Source organism: Danio rerio, chromosome 2 (assembly GCF_052040795.2).
Source record: "Danio rerio strain M-AB ecotype USA chromosome 2, GRCz13ab, whole genome shotgun sequence".
In the NCBI taxonomy this organism is placed as follows: Eukaryota; Metazoa; Chordata; class Actinopteri; order Cypriniformes; family Danionidae; genus Danio; species Danio rerio.
Genome location: NC_141022.1, coordinates 1,072,250 through 1,092,500, shown reverse-complemented (window position 1 = coordinate 1,092,500; position 20,251 = coordinate 1,072,250). Strand labels below are relative to the sequence as shown.

The following is a 20,251-nucleotide window of genomic DNA, read 5'->3' as shown; positions in this document are numbered from 1 at the left end:
ACTAAATGTAAAAATATCCGCCCTCACATTCTTCCTCTTCCCGAACGCAGCGCCCCGTGTCGCGCTTTGACGCCACTCCTGCAGTTGCACCGTCCCGAATCCTTGTGGTGTCCGGCTGGAGATTATCTGATCTGATTTACTGCCCCATAATCTCATTCTTCAGCTCTTGAAGAGGCTCGGATAGCCACTGTTGTCTCGTGTGGAGACTCGATGATGACCTTTTTACAGCGGCTACCGAGCTTCTCGTCTTCTAAAGGCCAAGGCTGAAGAATACTGAGGGTCACAAATAAAGCACTGCCAAAAATATGGACGGCAGTCTGCTACAGCTGCACGGCGAAAAATAACTACAGTAAAATGAGTGAATGATTTAAGAAGATGCAGACTAGAAACTATCGGCTGATCTGCCAGAGCAGTCAGATAACTATACTTGGTATGCTTATTTCTTGAGATGAGACAACTTGTCTAGGCTTTAGCATAGAAAATAATGTCAGAACATAAGGGTTAGGGTTAGGTTTAGTCTAGTTATCATTATCAACTGTAGGTTATTTGCATTTTAATCTGTATTTTTTTAAACTAGAGTTACCTAACAGGAGAATTCATCTTCATTTAAGAATCATTATTATATATCATGTCTGAAAATTGTAACTTTCTAGGCATAAAGTCTGAAGCGAATGGCACAAAAGCTTTAAGAGCACGTCTGAATTTACTTTTGCTGTTTTAAGGATGGATAAATCTGCTCTGCGCATGGTTTAACAGGGTTGTGCTTATTCTCTTATTGAGTTCTGGCTGTGTTTTGAGCATAACCTGCATTAAACCAATCAGAGTCTCGTCTCTCATTCCCTTTAAGAGTCAGTTGCGTCGCTCCATGGTGCATTTGCTATTTACATGGCGACTTTGTAAAAGTAAAAACTGAACGCTTCACTAGAGAAACAGTTAAACAGAGCATCTGCAGCGCGAGGATAAAGAACGAGCCTCCTCCATTCAGCCTCTTTACTTTACTCCTTTACTTTACTCTTTTACTTTGGTGGAGTGAGGAAACTTTACTCCACTGAACACATCCATCAGCCCACATACTTAATCTCCTTTGTTAAGCACAAAGATTTGTGTCTAAACTATTTCTAAATTCAGTTCTGATCTCCAGCAAAGGAATAAATGAGCAATAATAATGAAGTGTGGTCAGAAAACTGAGTGATATCCAAACACACGTCCTGTTCTTATCCACATATGCTGATGCAGACGTCTCCAAAACCCCACAGCTGGACACATCTACACTTGTGTTTATTAAAGCAAATATAAATCTGCAGCTAATCAATAATCCAGCTAATAATAATCTCATTATACAGATGCTGATGATCATCAATAAACTGAAGAAGCCCAAAAGTGGCGCAAATGGATTTACTATTTAAACAACGCGAAGCAAAACGTGAAAATAGCTTTTGCGCTGGTCTGAAAATAGCAACAAATCACGGCGAACATGTCTTGCGCCTTATTGTGCCGGGTGTATGATAAGGCCCGCTGTGGTAAGGATTATTGTATGAATTAAATCAGGATCACACACACACACACACACATGCTTATTGCCCTCAAATTATTATTAAAATGAAGACTTGACAGTGTTTACAATGCAAAAATGATTACTAGTTGCTCAAAATACTGTCAAAGCTGACTGCATCAACACACAACAGAGTGTATCGGTTCACTAATGAACAGGTTTATGCCTGAGATTGAGCATTTAATTAATAAGCAAAGTTATTACAGCTAAAATAAAGTACACGACTGGTCTCTGAATATAATTAAGCTACATTTTAAGCTATAATAAGCTACATTTAGGCTTTAATAATTAAAAAATAATCATAACCCTACACAGTTTGATCTTTGATAGTGGTGTATTCTTAAAACCAGATCAGTAAGATTGCCGATCATTCATTCTTTTTCTTGTCGGCTTAGTCCCTTTATTAATTCGGGGTCGCCACAGCGGAATGAACCGCCAACTTATCCAGCAAGTTTTTACCCCGCAGATGCCCTTCCAGCTGCAACCCATCTCTGGGAAACATCCACACTCACATTCACACACACACTCATACACTACGGACAATTTAGCCTACCCAATTCACCTGTACAGCATGTGTTTGGACTGTGGGGGAAACCGGAGCAAACCCACGCGAAGGCAGGGAGAACATGAAAACTCCACACAGAAACACGTCCTGAGCCGAGGTTCGAACCAGCGACCTTCTTGCTGTGAGGCGACAGCACTACCTACTGCGCCACTGCCTCACCACTCAGTAAGATTGTGTTTAGCCATAATTAAGATTGCAGCTCTTGTCTAGATAAGCAATTTTTGCAGTGTGTGTGTGTGTGTGTGTGTGTGTGTGTGTGTGTGTGTGTGTGTGTGTGTGTGTGTTCAAGGTAGTCAGGCGTGTGTTGTGTGAATCTGACACGAGCTGACGAACAAATGCAGCGCTAACAGCTGTGTGTGTAAACTCGTGACGGTAACAGTAGAAGAGCTGCTGTATATTGAGGAACGTCTACAGATAACACACACACACACTTTTGCACACAAGCTTACACACTTTGTTATACATGCACACACACACTTTTATGCACATACACTTTTACACATGCGCGCACTCACACACACACACAGCCTGCCATCGGACCTGATGAACGATCTGTGTTCAGCTGTATTTGTGTGTGTGTGTGTGTGTGTGTGTGTTCAGTCATTTGTGTGTGTGCTCTGTCATTGGTCTGCCAGTGGTGTGAAGGAGGATCTGTGTAAGTGTTCACGGTTGAGCTCCTCACACTCCGGCAGACTGTGAGAAACTGCAGCGTTTAGCAAAACTCTTTCATCAGCAGCACATTATTATCCTGCAGGAGAGAGACACGAGACACTGAGGGGCTGTTAATGCACACACACACACACTTTTACACAAAATCACGCACACTTTCACACACACGCAACCTTACATGCACACTTTTACTTGTACTTATACACACACACACACACACACACACACACACACACACGCACACATATATACATTTACACATACTTAAAGTCACAAACACATGCACACACACTTTTACACATATTCAGACATATGCACAAACACACACATACACACTTGTTCACACACACACACACACACACACTTATGCACACACATACACACTTTTACACATTCTTATACACACACATACACACTTGTTCACACACACACACACACACACACACACACCTATTCACACACATACACACTTTTACACATTCTTATACACACACAAACCCACACACACACATACACATACTTACACACACAAACACTAATACGCACACACTCACACTTATGTACATGCAAACTAGTGCACACACACTTATGCACAAACACACACATTTTATACGTACTTGTACATGCGCACGCGCACACACACACAGACTTACAACCTTGTAAGTGGTCACAAACTTGTAAGAGACACATTATGCACACACACACTTTTACACAAACACACACACACAATATTATGCACACTCAAACATGCACACACACACACAAATTTACACACACACACACACTTAGGCACTTTTACACTGTGTTTGTGTGTGTGTGTGGGGGGGTGCAATGTGGGTTTTACCACACTTTTACACATACTTATACACACACACATACACACTTAAACATACTTATTTGCACACACACACACACACACACACACACATATGCACACACACAAAGATTTATACACACACAAATATGCACACACAAACACTTATACACACAACCACACACTTGTGTGCATACAAACGTCCGCACACACACTTATGCACAAACACAAACACAAACACACACACACAATGATACACCTACTTATACGCACACACATTATGCACACACAATCTTATACACACACTTGCGCACTAAATTACAACCACACATATGCTCACACACTTGCGGACACACATTATGCAGACACACACTTTAACAAAAGCACACACACACAATTATGCACACACACACGCATACACTTGAACATAGTTATATAGACACACACACACACACACACACACACACACACACTCAAACATTTATACACACACATATGTACATACAAACTTACGCGCGCACACACGCTTATGCACAAACACACATTTTTACACATACTAACATGAACACTTGAACACACACATATGCTCACAAACTGGTGGACACACATTATACACACACACACTTTTACACAAACACACACACCCAATTATGCGCACACTTATGCCCATACACTCAAACACACACATGTATGCGCAGACACACTTATGCACACACACACTAACACTTACTGTACTTATACGCACACACACACACACACACACACACACACACACACACACTTATGCACACACAAATTTACACACACATACACACACACACTTGTGCACAAACACACACACTTTTACACATACTTATACGGACACACACACACTTATGCACACACATAAACATATGCACACACCAGATTTACACCGCGTGTGTTTTTTAGTTTGTGTGTGTGTGTGTGTGTGTGTGTGTGAGGGCAGCTCCAGCTCTGGGTTCTGCACCATTAGCAGTGATTAATAGGTTTTCTTGTTTCCCATGATCTCCAGTGACTTGTGGAATGGAGCGTCACCTGTGAGTCAGGGAGCAACACAACACACACACACACAACACACACACACACACACACACCGGCAGACTGAGCAGAACACTGAAGACTCTCTGCAGACTCACAGGATGGAGAAGCTGGACACTGATAACAACACACACACACACACTGGCAGACTGACCGCACATCAGTGAACACACAGATAACAGCAGAACACACACACACACACCGGCACACCTTGTAATAATGTGTGTTATGAATATATTTTACTGAGATGTGTAATAAAGTAAATGCTAGAACTGGCAGAGTGTTCAGTTGTAGGGATTACAATATTCTGTGTGCACCTTTAACACCTGTTTACTGCAACACACACACACACACACACACACACACACACTGATATCTGCAGTTTATTGTTGACATAAATATTTATAAAGAGAGTGTGTACATATTTGTAACACTAAAGATTAAAATATAAATAATGAGGATGATGAAGATGAGGATGATGACATTTTGAGGATGAAGATAATGAGAGTGATTAAGAAGATGAGGATAATGATGATGTTGAGGATGATAAATTATGAAAATGAGGATGATGAAGATATGACAAATTATGGTAAAGATGAGGATGATGATGAAGTTAAAGATGATAATGGTGAAGATAAAGTGTTGATGTTCAGGATGAAGATAAATTATGATGAAGATGAGGATGATGAGGCGGATTGAGAAGTTGATAAAGAAGATGATGATGATGTTTAGGATGAAGATAAATTATGATGAGGATGATGATAAAGATGAGGATGATGAAGATCATTAGGATGATTAAGAGGTTGATGAAAATGAGGATGATGATGATAGATGTTGAGGATGAAGATAAAGTATGATGAAGATAATGAAGATGATAGAGAAGTTGATGATGATGATGATGATAAAGATGTTGAAGATGATAAATTATGATGAAGATGAAGATGATGATGATGATGTTGAGGATGATGAAGAAGTTGATGATGATAAAGACGTTAAGGATAAAGATAAATTATGATGAGGATGAGGAAGATGATGATGAAGATGATAATGGTGAAGATAGTGTTGATATTCATGAGTGTGGATGAAGATAAATTATGATGAAAATGAGGATGATGAGGATAATTGAGAAGTGTATAAAGAAGATGATGATGATGATGATGAAGACGATGATGATGCTAATGACGATGAAGATGAGGATGATGAAGATAATTAGGATGATTAAGAGGTTGATGAAGATGAGGATGATAATGATAGATGTTGTGGATGAAGATAAAGTATGATGAAGAGGAGGATGATGATGTTGAGGTTGAAGATAACGTATGATGAGGATGATGATGATGTTGAGGATTATTAAGAAGTTGATGATGATAAAGATATTGAGGATGAAGATAAATTATGAAGATGAGGATGATGATGATGATGTTGAGGATGATAAATTATGATGAAGATGAGGATGATGATGATGATAAAGATGTTGACGATGAAGATAAAGTATGATGAAGATGAGGATGATGATGATGTTGAGGATGATAAATTATGATGAAGATGAGGATGATGATGATGATGTTGAGGATGATAAATTATGATGAAGATGAGGATGAGGATGATGTTGAGGATGATAAATTATGATGAAGATGAGGATGATGATGATGATAAATATGTTGAAGATGAAGATAAAGTATGATGTAGATGAGGATGATGATGATAATAAAGATGTTGAAGATGAAGATAAAGTATGATGAAGATGAGGATGATGATGATGTTGAGGATGATAAATTATGATGAAGATGAGGATGATGATGATAATAAAGATGTTGAAGATGAAGATAAAGTATGATGAAGATGAGGATGATGATGATGTTGAGGATGATAAATTATGATGAAGATGAGGATGATGATGATGATAAAGATGTTGACGATGAAGATAAAGTATGATGAAGATGAGGATGATGATGATGTTGAGGATGATAAATTATGATGAAGATGAGGATGATGATGATGATGATGATAAAGATGTTGACGATGAAGATAAAGTATGATGAAGATGAGGATGATGATGTTGAGAATGAAGATAAATCATGAAGATGAGGATGGTGATGGAGATAATGTAGATCAGGGGTGTCAAACTCCTCAGCTCTGCACAGTTCAGCTTTAACCCTAATTGAACACGCCTGATCAGACTTAGTGATTACCCCATTCTGGCGTGTTGGAGCAGGGTTGGAAATGAACTGTGCAGGGCTGCGGCCCTCCAGCAACTGAGTTTGACACCCCTGATGTAGACCCTCCTCAGAGGATTTTCATCAGTGATGTCCATAATCTCCTGCAGATTACAGTGGAGTCCAGCATATTTACACACGCAGCAGCACAAATACACACATTCATGGAGAACGAGCACACGAGTTCACCCTGTCTGATCCTCCTTCAGCAGAACCATCTGTGTAAATGAAGCTGCACACACTGCAGACATGCTGCAGCGTTCATTAACAAAGAGGTGTAATTAATATATGCAGTGTAAAATAACTGACTGCAGTGTTGTTCATGTGGGAATACAGCAGCTATGATACACATTATAGTATGATTTAATCACACCAGTATTTTTATATGTGTTTCTAGAGTCCAGATGTGAGTGTTAATAGTGTACGGCACATTTACCTGCTCTCAGTCCACGGACAGATTCTGTCTGCTGGCCTTAGATCAGTCCACGGGCATTACTGAGGATCCGCTTACTAAACAAGTAATGTGGAGACACAAGTCAATAAATGCAGCGGTTATGAAGTGATTTCTCTGAGCCTGGCCTCACATGAAGAGCTCAACACGTGTTGAACCCGCTCCGCTTCTGCTCAAATCTCCTGTTCCTCATAATAATAACAGCAGATAAATATGCAGAGCCGCGGAGGTTTCTTAATTTCCTGTGCGGCCACACACACACACACACACACACACACACACAGATCTGCCTCTCGCTTCTCATATAATAATAATAATGCTGCCGTTTTCTCTCTGTTAAGTTTTTCTCTTCTCTTATGCTGGACTCCATCACACATGTTTAATGAGCTCAACTATTTTTGGAATTAAGCATATTAATATCTCATCTCTCCAGGAACCATTCTAGATTTTGTTATGTGGGTTGAAAACACCCCATGTGGAAAAATACTGTAGTAATTTATGGTAAATTCTATAATTATATATACATTATATATATAATTAATTTATTGGTGCTGCTATGGTAACACAACAACTATAGTGATTGATCTGCACTGGTGATTCTACAGTTGCTATGGTAACAACAGCTATAGTAATTAATCTGCGGTGTTGACTCTACAGTTGCTATGGTATCACAATAACTCTAGTAATTGATCTGCGGTGGTGATTCTATAGTTGCCATGATAACAACAGCTATAGTAATTAATCTGTGGTGGTGATTCTACAGTTGCTATGGTAACATCAACTATAGTAATTGATCTGTTGTGGTGATTCTACTGTTGTTATGGTAACATCAACTATAGTAATTGATCTGCGGTGGTAATTCTACAGTTGCTATGGTAACAACAACTACTGCAATTGATCTGTTGCTGTGATTCTACAGTTGCTATGGTAACAACAACTATAGTAATTGATCTGTTGGGGTAATTCTACAGTTGCTATGATAACAACAACTATAGTAATTGATTTGTTGTGGTGATTCTACAGTTGCTATGATAACAACAACTATAGTAATTGATCTGCGGTGATAATTCTACAGTTGCTATGGTAACAATCACTATAGTAATTGATCTGTTGTGGTGATTCTACAGTTGCTATAGTAACAACAACTATAGTAATTGATCTGCAGGGGTGATTCTACAGTTGCTATGGTAACATCAACTATATTAATTGATCTGTTGTGGTGATTCTACAGTTGCTATGGTAACAACAACTATAGCAATTGATCTGTTGTGGTGTTTCTACAGTTGCTATGGTAACCCAACAACTATAGTAATTGATCTGTTGTGGTGATTCTACGGTTGCTACGATAACAACAATTACAGTAATTGATCTGTTGTGGTGCTTCTACAGTTGCTATGGTAACAACTATAGTAAGTAATCTGTTGGGGTGATTCTACAGTTGCTATGGTAACAACAACTATGGTAATTGATCAGTTGTGGTGATTCTACAGTTGCTATGGTAACAATAGGAGAAAAAAGATGGAGAAAACAGATGGAGGAAAAGAAGATGGGAAAAAAAGGCTGTAGGTGGAAGCAGATGGAGGAGTGTGGTCGTGATGGAGGCTGAACCCTCAGCACAGCTTCACACTGCAGGCTTTGTGTTCTGGAGCTCCGGCTATAAAGCTCTCCTGAGTCGCTCTTTATTCCTAATGCAGCTTTAAAGCTTTGACCTTCACTGCTGCCTCTGCATCTGTATGATCAACACTACACTACACTACAGTACAGTAGAGTAGAGTACGCTGGGTTATACGGGCTGGGTGGAAGTGTGCGGTTTCGGGACCACGCTGCACTATTAATGCATACAGGAAACATCATTTAGCTGATTCAGAAATATCCGCATGACCCGAGGCCAGCAGTGTAAAGTGAGGAACGGCAAACACTCAGGGTACTGTAACCAAGGAGTTTTCCTCAGGAGTGCTACTTTAATATGTAGTTTAGCAGCGCTTTATATAAAAGCACTTATTTATTTATACAGAAACTGCTCATTAACAGATATTTTACAGTGTGTCCTCTTGCACAACACATTTTGTCCAGTAATGGTGGCTTTTCTTGAGTGTGATGTTTCCGTACTCGTGCTGCAGAAAGTCACAGATCTTCATGCGGCAGCTCCAGATCTGCTGATCTTCAAAGCCTGCTGAACAGAGCGTCTCTTTTCCACCGTCCACACCTGTGTTTGCTCTAATGAAACCACTCTTGCCACTTTATTTCCAGCACACTGAATGCACTGAAGAAACGCCTGCAGAAGCAAACAAACACCTTCAGGGTGCTTTGAGGAGCGCCGCTTTACTCTACAGCCCTGTTTACATCTGCAGATGAAGGCAAAGTTAGGAGCCCTCCTGTGAAATATTAATCATTATATCATGTATAGTTATATTATTATTTTTATTTTATATTATTATTATTATTAATATTAATATTATTATTATTATTATTATTATTATTATTATTATTATTATTATTACTGTTATTATTATTATTATTATTTTATTATTACTATTATTATTATTATTAATATTATTATTACTGTTATTATTATTATTATTATAACTGTTATTATTATTATTAATCATCATTATTATTATTTTATTACTACTATTATTATTATTCTTATTATTATTCTTATTATTATTATTATTAATTATTATTATTAATTATTATTATTAATGGGGTTTGCCTTAGGCAAAGTCCATTCTTACTATTGTGGTTTATTATTTTTATTATTCTTCTTCTTCCGTGCGTTTTTCGGCGCGTAACTAGTCCCGCAGCTTTCGTCCCAGACCCTTGAAAGTGGGGTCAAATCGTGCGGTCTTATCGGGAATGGTGTGCTATGACTTTTATAAGGGGTGGGGGGTTTTTTGGCCCCGCAGGGGCCAAAAAACCCCCCCAAAAATCCCATAGACTTAACATTGAGCCGAACTTTGACGAATCACAGCGCCGAGTGAGAATTTCATAGAAATATGGGATTCACAGCATCTGTAGGGGGTTGCAGCCTAAGTGAGAACATACCTTGCAATGGGGTAAAAGTTGCACCCCTGGGGCTCTAGGACGTCCCAAAGCTCTCCCATTGACTTACATTGTCCCCATTGACTCCCATTCATTTTTCTAGGAGAGCACTAAACGCGCCGCGAAATGGGACGACCTTTTAGGCGTTATAGCGCCAAGTGTGAAATTCGTAGAAATATGGGATTCGCAACATCTGTAGGGGGCTGCAGTCTGTATGAGAACATACCCCCAAAGGGGGTATAAGTTGTACCCCTGGGGTGCTAGGACGTCCCAAAGGGGTCCCCATTGACTTTACATGGCCCATTGACTCCCATTCATTTCTTGACTCACATGTCAATCACATTACATAGCAGTGTCATACAGCCTTGGGGGTTGGCTTACTTGACTGAGGCAACCAATCAGCATCTCCATATGATTTTGAAGCTCACAAGCCACGCCCCCCAACCCATTTAAAGACCCTTAATAACTGCCCCATTGACTTAACATGGGGTGGGATGTCCCATTGCACATCCCATTGACTTCCATTATAAAGGTCACACATCTATAACATTACATAGGAGTGTCATAGAGACATGGGGGTGGGCTCATTTGACTCAGGCAACCAATCAGCATCACTCTATGATAATGAAGCTCACAAGCCACGCCCCCAAATTGATCCCATAGACTTCTATTATAACAGGGCTGGATGCATATCTTTGCTAAGCAGTGTCCTATTGACTTGTGGGATGGCTCATCTGACTCAGACAACCAATGAGCATCTCAATATGATAATGAAGCTCACAAGCCACGCCCCCAAACTGGTCCCATAGACTGCCATTATAACTGGCCTACATGCATATCTTTGCTTAGCAGTGTCCTATTGACTTGGGGGATGACTCATCTGACTCAGACAACCAATGAGCTTTTCAATATGATAATGAAGCTCACAAGCCACGCCCCCAAACTGGTCCCATAGACTGCCATTGTAACTGGTCTAGATGCATATCTTTACATAGCAGTGTCATAGAGACATGGGGGTTGGTAAATTTGACTTAGACAGCCAACCACATTCAAGTTCACTCTGTAACCTCGCCCATAGCAACAAAACAGAGTACCCTAGCAACCATTCATCAACAGCTATATCTCAGCATCAGAACATCGTAGACACTTGGGGATTGGCTCATTTGACTCATGCTAGCAAACGGAACTTCCTATATGCTACTCATGCTAGCAGTGACTAGCTACATGCTAATATTGACTAGCCATGTACTGTAACTAGCTAGAAATGCTTACTAAGTATAAATATTTTATTAGGCATGTATGTGAGGCTTGCCTAGTAACCATCCAGGGTACCCTAGCAACTGCCTAGCAACCACCCAAATTACCCTAGCAACCGCCTAGCAACCACCTAGCAACCGCCTAGTAACGCCTTAGTAAAGGCCTAGCGACCACTCAGGACACCCTAGCAACCGCCTAGCAACGCCTTAGCAACCACTTAGAATACCCTAGCAACCACCTAGCAACACCTTAGCAACCACCTAGCAACCACTTAGGACACCTTAGCAACCGCCTAGCAACACCTTAGCAACCACTTAGCAACCACTCAGGACACCCTAGCAACCGCCTAGCAACGCCTTAGCAACCACTTAGAATACCCTAGCAACCACCTAGCAACACCTTAGCAACCACTTAGCAACCACTCAGGACACCCTAGCAACTGCCTAGCAACGCCTTAGCAACCACTTAGAATACCCTAGCAACCACCTAGCAACACCTTAGCAACCACCTAGCAACCACTTAGGACACCTTAGCAACCGCCTAGCAACACCTTAGCAACCACCTAGCAACCACTCAGAACACCCTAGCAACCGCCTAGCAACACCTTAGCAACCACCTAGCAACCACTTAGGACACCCTAGCAACCACCTAGCAACACCTTAGCAACCACCTAGCAACCACTCAGGACACCCTAACAACCGCCTAGCAACGCCTTAGCAACCACTTAGAATACCCTGGCAACCACCTAGCAACCACTCAGGACACCCTAGCAACCGCCTAGCAACATCTTAGCAACCACCATTTCTTACCTTTCCAGTGCTATTGCCCAGTTTAGTACCATTTTGTACCCCATCGATTTGCCACGCAAACCCCATTCACATTTCCTTTAGGAAATGTACAATTCTAGTGTTACTATTACTGTTCACTTTTTCAAAACTTCGGCGCGCAACTCCGGCCGCATTTTTTGCCCTAGAATGATGAGTGACGTGTCAAATCGACCGGCCTGTTGAGGAGAGGTGTGCTATGATTTTTCAAAGAGGGTGGGGGTACACTGCCCCCATGAGGGGCAAGAAAGTAACCCCCAAAATCCCCATAGACTTAACATGGACACAAAATGGCTGACATTGATATCTAGATTGGAGAGTCGTAGAAGCTTGGGAGTGGGCTCATTTTACTCCGCCTATCAAGTCGGTATTAAGTAGTGACATAACAAATTTGTAGACACTCCCTAGCAACCACTTTAGGCCCCCTAACAACCATATAACAACATAAACAAGCCATATTTTAGCACAGGAATATCGTAGAAAGACAGGGTTTGGGTTCTTTTGATGCAGGTTGATCAAATCTCTATTGTCTTCACCTATTACAAAGGCGTTGCCACACCCTAGCAACCATTTACATTACCCTAGCAACCACAAAAACACATGAATTTAACCATTTCTCCGCATTTACTGCTATTTTGCCCAGTTTAGTACCATTTTATACCCCATCGATTTGCCACGCAAACCCCATTCACATTTCCTTTAGGAAATGTACAATTCTAGTGTTACTATTACTGTTCACTTTTTCAAAACTTCGGCGCGCAACTCCGGCCGCATTTTTTGCCCTAGAATGATGAGTGAGGTGTCAAATCAACCGGCCTGTTGAGGAGAGGTGTGCTATGATTTTTCAAAGAGGGTGGGGGTACACTGCCCCCATGAGGGGCAAGAAAGTAACCCCCAAAATCCCCATAGACTTAACATGGACACAAAATGGCTGACATTGATATCTAAATTACACAGTCGTAGAAGATTGGGAGTGGGCTCATTTTACTCTGCCTATCAAGTCGGTATTAAGTAGTGACGTAACAAATTTGTAGACACTCCCTAGCAACCACTTTAGGCCCCCTAACAACCATATAACAAAATAAACAAGCCATATTTTAGCACAGGAATATCGTAGAAAGACAGGGTTTGGGTTCTTTTGATGCAGGTTGATCAAATCTCTATTGTCTTCACCTATTACAAAGGCGTTGCCACACCCTAGCAACCATTTACATTACCCTAGCAACCGCATAAACACGTGAATTTAACCATTTCTCCACATTTACTGCTATTTTGCCCAGTTTAGTACCATTTTGTACCCCATCGATTTGCCACGCAAACCCCATTCACATTTCCTTTAGGAAATGTACAATTCTAGTTATTATTATTATTTTATTACTGCTATTATTATTATTATTAATATTATTACTGTTATTATTATTATTATTATTATAACTGTTATTATTATTATTAATTATCATTAATGGGGTTTGCCATAGGCAAAGTCCATTCTTACTATTGTGGCTGGTTTATTATAATAATTCTTCTTCTTCCGTGCGTTTTTCGGCGCGTAACTCGTCCCGCAGTTTTCGTCCCAGACCCTTGAAAGTGGGGTCAAATCGTGCGGTCTTATCGGGAATGGTGTGCTATGACTTTTTTAAGGGGTCGGGGGTTTTTTGGCCCCGCAGGGGCCAAAAAACCCCCCCAAAAAATCCCATAGACTTTACATTGAGCCGAACTTTGACGAATCACAGCGCCGAGTGTGAATTTCATAGAAATATGGGATTCACAGCATCTGTAGGGGGTTGCAGCCTAAGTGAGAACATACCTCGCAAGGGGGTAAAAGTTGCACCCCTGGGGCTCTAGGACGTCCCAAAGCTCTCCCATTGACTTACATTGTCCCCATTGACTCCCATTCATTTTTCTAGAACAGCACTAACGCCCCCGCGAAATGGGACGACCTTTAAAGCGTTATAGCGCCAAGTGTGAAATTCGTAGAAATATGGGATTCGCAACATCTGTAGGGGGTTGCAGCCTGTATGAGAACATACCCCAAAAGGGGGTATAAGTTGTACCCCTGGGGTGCTAGGACGTCCCAAAGGGGTCCCCATTGACTTTACATTGCCCATTGACTCCCATTCATTTCTTGACTCACATGTCAATCACATTACATAGCAGTGTCATACTGACTTGGGGGTTGGCTTACTTGACTGAGGCAACCAATCAGCATCTCAATATGATTTTGAACCTCACAAGCCACGCCCCCCCAAACCACTTAAAGACCCCTAATAAGTGCCCCATTGACTTAACATGGGGTGGGATGTCCCATTGCAGATCCCATTGACTTCCATTATAAAGGTCACACATCTATAACATTACATAGGAGTGTCATAGAGACATGGGGGTGGGCTCATCTGACTCAGACAACCAATCAGCATCTCAATATGATAATGAAGCTCACAAGCCACGCCCCCAAACTGGTCCCATAGACTGCCATTATAACTGCCCTACATGCATATCTTTGCTTAGCAGTGTCCTATTGGCTTGGGGGATGGCTCATCTGACTCAGACAACCAATCAGCATCTCAATATGATAATGAATCTCACAAGCCACGCCCCCAAACTGGTCCCATAGACTGCCATTGTAACTGCCCTACATGCATATCTTTGCTTAGCAGTGTCCTAAAGACTTAGGGGTTGGCTCATTGGACTCAGACAACCAATGAGCTTTTCAATATGATAATGAAGCTCACAAGCCACGCCCCCAAACTGGTCCCATAGACTGCCATTATAACTGGACTACATGCATATCTTTGCTTAGCAGTGTCCTTTTGACTTGGGGGTTGGCTCATTTGACTTGGACAGCCAACCACATTCAAGTTCACTCTGCAACCTCGCCCATAGCAACAAAACGGAGTACCCTAGCAACCGTTCATCAACAGCTATATCTCAGCCTCGGAACATCGTAGAGACTTGGGGATTGGCTCGTTTGACTCATGCTAGCAAACGGAACTTCCTATATGCTACACATGCTAGCAGTGACTAGCTACATGCTAATATTGACTAGCCATGTACTGTAACTTGCTAGAAATGCTTACTAAGTATAAATATTTCATCAGGCAAGTATGTGAGGCTTGCCTAGTAACCACCCAGGGTACCCTAGCAACTGCCTAGCAACCACCCAAATTACCCTAGCAACCGCCTAGCAACCACCTAGCAACCGCCTAGTAACGCCTTTGTAAGGGCCTAGCGACCACTCAGGACACCCTAGCAACCGCCTAGCAACGCCTTAGCAACCACTTAGAATACCCTAGCAACCACCTAGCAACAACTCAGGGCACCATAGCACTGTTGCTAGCATGATGCTAGCAACTCGATTAGCATGTTGATAGCATCATGCTAACACGATTAGCATCACACTAGCTACATGCTAATCATGTTAGCATGATGCTAGCAAATCGATTAGCATGTTGTTAGCATGATGTTAACACGATTAGCATCATGCTAGCTACATGCTAATCATATTAGCATGATGCTAGCAAGTCGATTAGCATGTTGTTAGCATTATGCTAACATGATTAGCATCATGCTAGCTACATGCTAATCATATTAGCATGATGCTAGCTAGTCGATTAGCATGTTGCTAGCATGATGCTAACACGATAAGCATCATGCTAGCTACATGCTAATCATGTTAGCATCATGCTAGCAACTCGATTAGCATGTTGCTAGCGTGATGTTAACACAATTAGCATCATGCTAGCTGCATGCTAATCATGTTAGCACGATGCTAGCAACTCGATTAGCATGTTGTTCTATTGCCCAGTTTACTACCGTTTTGTACCCCATCGATTTGCCACGCAAACCCCATTCACATTTCCTTTAGGAAATGTACAATTCTAGTTAATGGGGTTTGCCATAGGCAAAGTCCATTCTTACAATTGTGCTGGCTTATTATTCTTCTTCTTCCTTCTTCCGTACCATTTTTCGGCGCGTAACTAGTCCCGCAGCTTTCGTCCCAGACCCTTGAAAGTGGGCTCAAATCGTCCGGTCTTATCGGGAATGGTGTGCTATGACTTTTATAAGGGGTGGGGGGTTTTTTGGCCCCGCAGGGGCCAAAAAACCCCCCCAAAAATCCCATAGACTTAACATTGAGCCGAACTTTGACGACTCGCAGCGCCGCGTGTGAATTTCATAGAAATATGGGATTCACAGCATCTGTAGAGGGTTGCAGCCTAAGTGAGAACATACCTCGCAAGGGGGTAAAAGTTGCACCCCTGGGGCTCTAGGACGTCCCAAAGTGCTCCCATTGACTTACATTGGCCCCATTGACTCCCATTCATTTTTCTAGAAGAGCACTAACGCCCCCGCGAAATGGGACGACATTTAAAGCGTTATAGCGCCAAGTGTGAAATTCGTAGAAATATGGGATTCGCAACATCTGTAGGGGGTTGCAGCCTGTATGAGAACATACCCCAAAAAGGGGTATAAGTTGTACCCCTGGGGTGCTAGGACGTCCCAAAGGGGTCCCCATTGACTTTACATGGCCCATTGACTCCCATTCATTTCTTGACTCACATGTCAATCACAGTACATAGCAGTGTCATACAGACTTGGGGGTTGGCTAACTTGACTGAGGCAACCAATCAGCATCTCAATATGATTTTGAAGCTCACAAGCCACGCCCCCCAAACCATTTAAAGACCCTTAATAACTGCCCCATTGACTTAACATAGGGTGGGACGTCCCATTGCACATCCTATTGACTTCCATTATAAAGGTCACACATCTATAACATTACATAGGAGTGTCATAGAGACATGGGGGTGGGCTCATTTGACTCAGGCAACCAATCAGCATCACTATATGATAATGAAGCTCACAAGCCACGCCCCCAAATTGATCCCATAGACTTCTATTATAATTGGGCTAGATGCATATCTTTGCATTGCAGTGTCATACAGGCTTAGGGGTTGGCTTATTGGACCCAGACAACCAATGAGCATCTCAATATGGTAATGAAGCTCCTAAGCCACGCCCACAAATCCATTTAAATACCCTTAATAAGTGTTCCATTCACTGCCATTTTAACTGGTTTACATGCATATCTTTGCATAGCAGTGTCCTATAGACTTAGGGGTTGGCTCATTGGACTCAGACAACCAATGAGCTTTTCAGTATGATAATGAAGCTCACAAGCCACGCCCCCAAACTGGTCCCATAGACTGCCATTATAACTGCCCTACATGCATATCTTTGCTTAGCAGTGTCCTATTGACTTGGGGGATGGCTCATCTGACTCAGACAACCAATGAGCATCTCAATATGATAATGAATCTCACAAGCCACGCCCCCAAACTGGTCCCATAGACTGCCATTATAACTGCCCTACATGCATATCTTTGCTTAGCAGTGTCCTATTGACTTGGGGGATGGCTCATCTGACTCAGACAACCAATGAGCATCTCAATAGGATAATGAAGCTCACAAGCCACGCCCCCAAACTGGTCCCATAGACTGCAATTAAAATAGGCCTACATGCATATCTTTGCATAGCAGTGTCCTATTGACTTGGGGGTTGGCTCATTTGACTTGGACAGCCAACCACATTCAAGTTCACTCTGCAACCTCGCCCATAGCAACAAAACGGAGTACCCTAGCAACCGTTCATCAACAGCTATATCTCAGCCTCGGAACATCGTAGAGACTTGGGGATTGGCTCGTTTGACTCATGCTAGCAAACGGAACTTCCTGTATGCTACACATGCTAGCAGTGACTAGCTACATGCTAATATTGACTAGCCATGTACTGTAACTTGCTAGAAATGCTTACTAAGTATAAATATTTCATCAGGCAAGTATGTGAGGCTTGCCTAGTAACCACCCAGGGTACCCTAGCAACTGCCTAGCAACCACCCAAATTACCCTAGCAACCGCCTAGCAACCACCTAGCAACCGCCTAGTAATGCCTTTGTAAGGGCCTAGCGACCACTCAGGACACCCTAGCAACCGCCTAGCAACGCCTTAGCAACCACTTAGAATACCCTAGCAACCACCTAGCAACGCCTTAGCAACGACCTAGCAACCACTCAGGACACCCTAGCAACCGCCTAGCAACACCTTAGCAACCGCCTAGCAACCACTCAGAACACCCTAGCAACCGCCTAGCAACACCTTAGCAACCACTTAGCAAAAACTCAGAACACCCTAGCAACCGCCTAGCAACCACCTAGCAACCACTCAGAACACCCTAGCAACCACCTAGCAACACCTTAGCAACCACCTAGCAACCACTCAGGACACCTTAGCAACCGCCTAGCAACACCTTAGCAACCACCTAGCAACCACTTAGGACACCTTAGCAACCACTCAGAACACCCTAGCAACCACCTAGCAACCACTCAGGACACCCTAGCAACCGCCTAGCAACATCTTAGCAACCACCATTTCTTACCTTTCCAGTGCTGTTGCCCAGTTTTGTACCATTTTGTACCCCATCGATTTGCCACGCAAACCCCATTCACATTTCCTTTAGGAAATGTACAATTCTAGTTATTATTATTATTTTATTACTATTATTATTATTATTACTGTTGTTATTATTATTATTTTAACTGTTATTATTATTTTATTTTATTACTATTATTATTATTATTATTATTATTATTAATGGGGTTTGCCATAGGCAAAGTCCATTCTTACTATTGTGGTTTATTATTCTTCTTCCTTCTTCTTCTTCTTCTTCCTTCTTCCGTCCTATTTTTCGGCGCGTAACTAGTCCCGCAGCTTTCGTCCCAGACCCTTGAAAGTGGGCTCAAATCGTGCGGTCTTATCGGGAATGGTGTGCTATGACTTTTATAAAGGGTGGGGGGTTTTTTGGCCCCGCAGGGGCCAAAAAACCCCCCCAAAAATCCCATAGACTTAACATTGAGCCGAAATTTGACGAATCACAGCGCCGAGTGTGAATTTCATAGAAATATGGGATTCACAGCATCTGTAGGGGGTTGCAGCCTAAGTGAGAACATACCCCGCAAGGGGTTTTAGGTTGCACCCCTGGGGCTCTAGGACGTCCCAAAGTGGTCCCCATTGACTTACATTGGCCCATTGACTCCCATTCATTTTCAAGACACTCGTAAGATACTATTCCCGGAAATCGCCGTAGCGCCAACAGTGAAATTCGTAGAGACATGGGATTCGCGACATCTCGAGAGGGTTATAGGAGGCTTCAACCCACACCCCGAAAGGCGGTAAATGTTGTACCCCTGGGGAGCTAGGACGTCCCAAAGTCTCCATTGACTTTACATGGAGCCGAACTTTGACGAATCACAGCGCAGAGTGTGAATTTCATAGAAATATGGGATTCACAACATCTGTAGGGGGTTGCAGCCTAATTGAGAACATACCATGAAAGGGGGTATAGGTTGTACCCCTCGGGTGCTAGGACGTCCCAAAAGGGTCCCCATTGACTTTACATTGCCCATTGACTCCCATTCATTACATTGACTCCCATTATAAATGTCATATGTCAATCAAAGTACATAGCACTGTCATATAGACTTGGGGGCTGGCTTATTTGACTAAGGCAACCAATCAGCATCTCAATATGATTTTGAAGCTCACAAGCCACGCCCCCCCAAACCACTTAAAGACCCTTAATAAGTGCCCCATTGACTTAACATGGGGTGGGATGTCCCATTGCAGATCCCATTGACTTCCATTATAAAGGTCACACATCTATAACATTATATAGGAGTGTCATAGAGACATGGGGGTGGGCTCATCTGACTCAGACAACCAATCAGCATCTCAATATGATAATGAAG

At 42.1% G+C, this 20,251-nt stretch overlaps 1 long non-coding RNA gene across 6 annotated transcripts in view; it reads left to right on the top strand.

Annotated features, from left to right (window-relative positions):
- Positions 1-20,251, top strand: part of LOC147836973 (uncharacterized) — a 307,385-nt gene that overhangs the window by 87,028 nt on the left and 200,106 nt on the right. The window contains exon 4 of one of the 6 annotated variants that reach the window (XR_015478071.1): positions 4,634-4,935. The exons of the other annotated variants lie outside the window; for them this stretch is intronic. This is a non-coding gene — a long non-coding RNA (uncharacterized LOC147836973). Of the gene's footprint in view, positions 1-4,633; positions 4,936-20,251 lie in introns of those variants that run through there. 6 annotated transcript variants of the gene reach the window in all.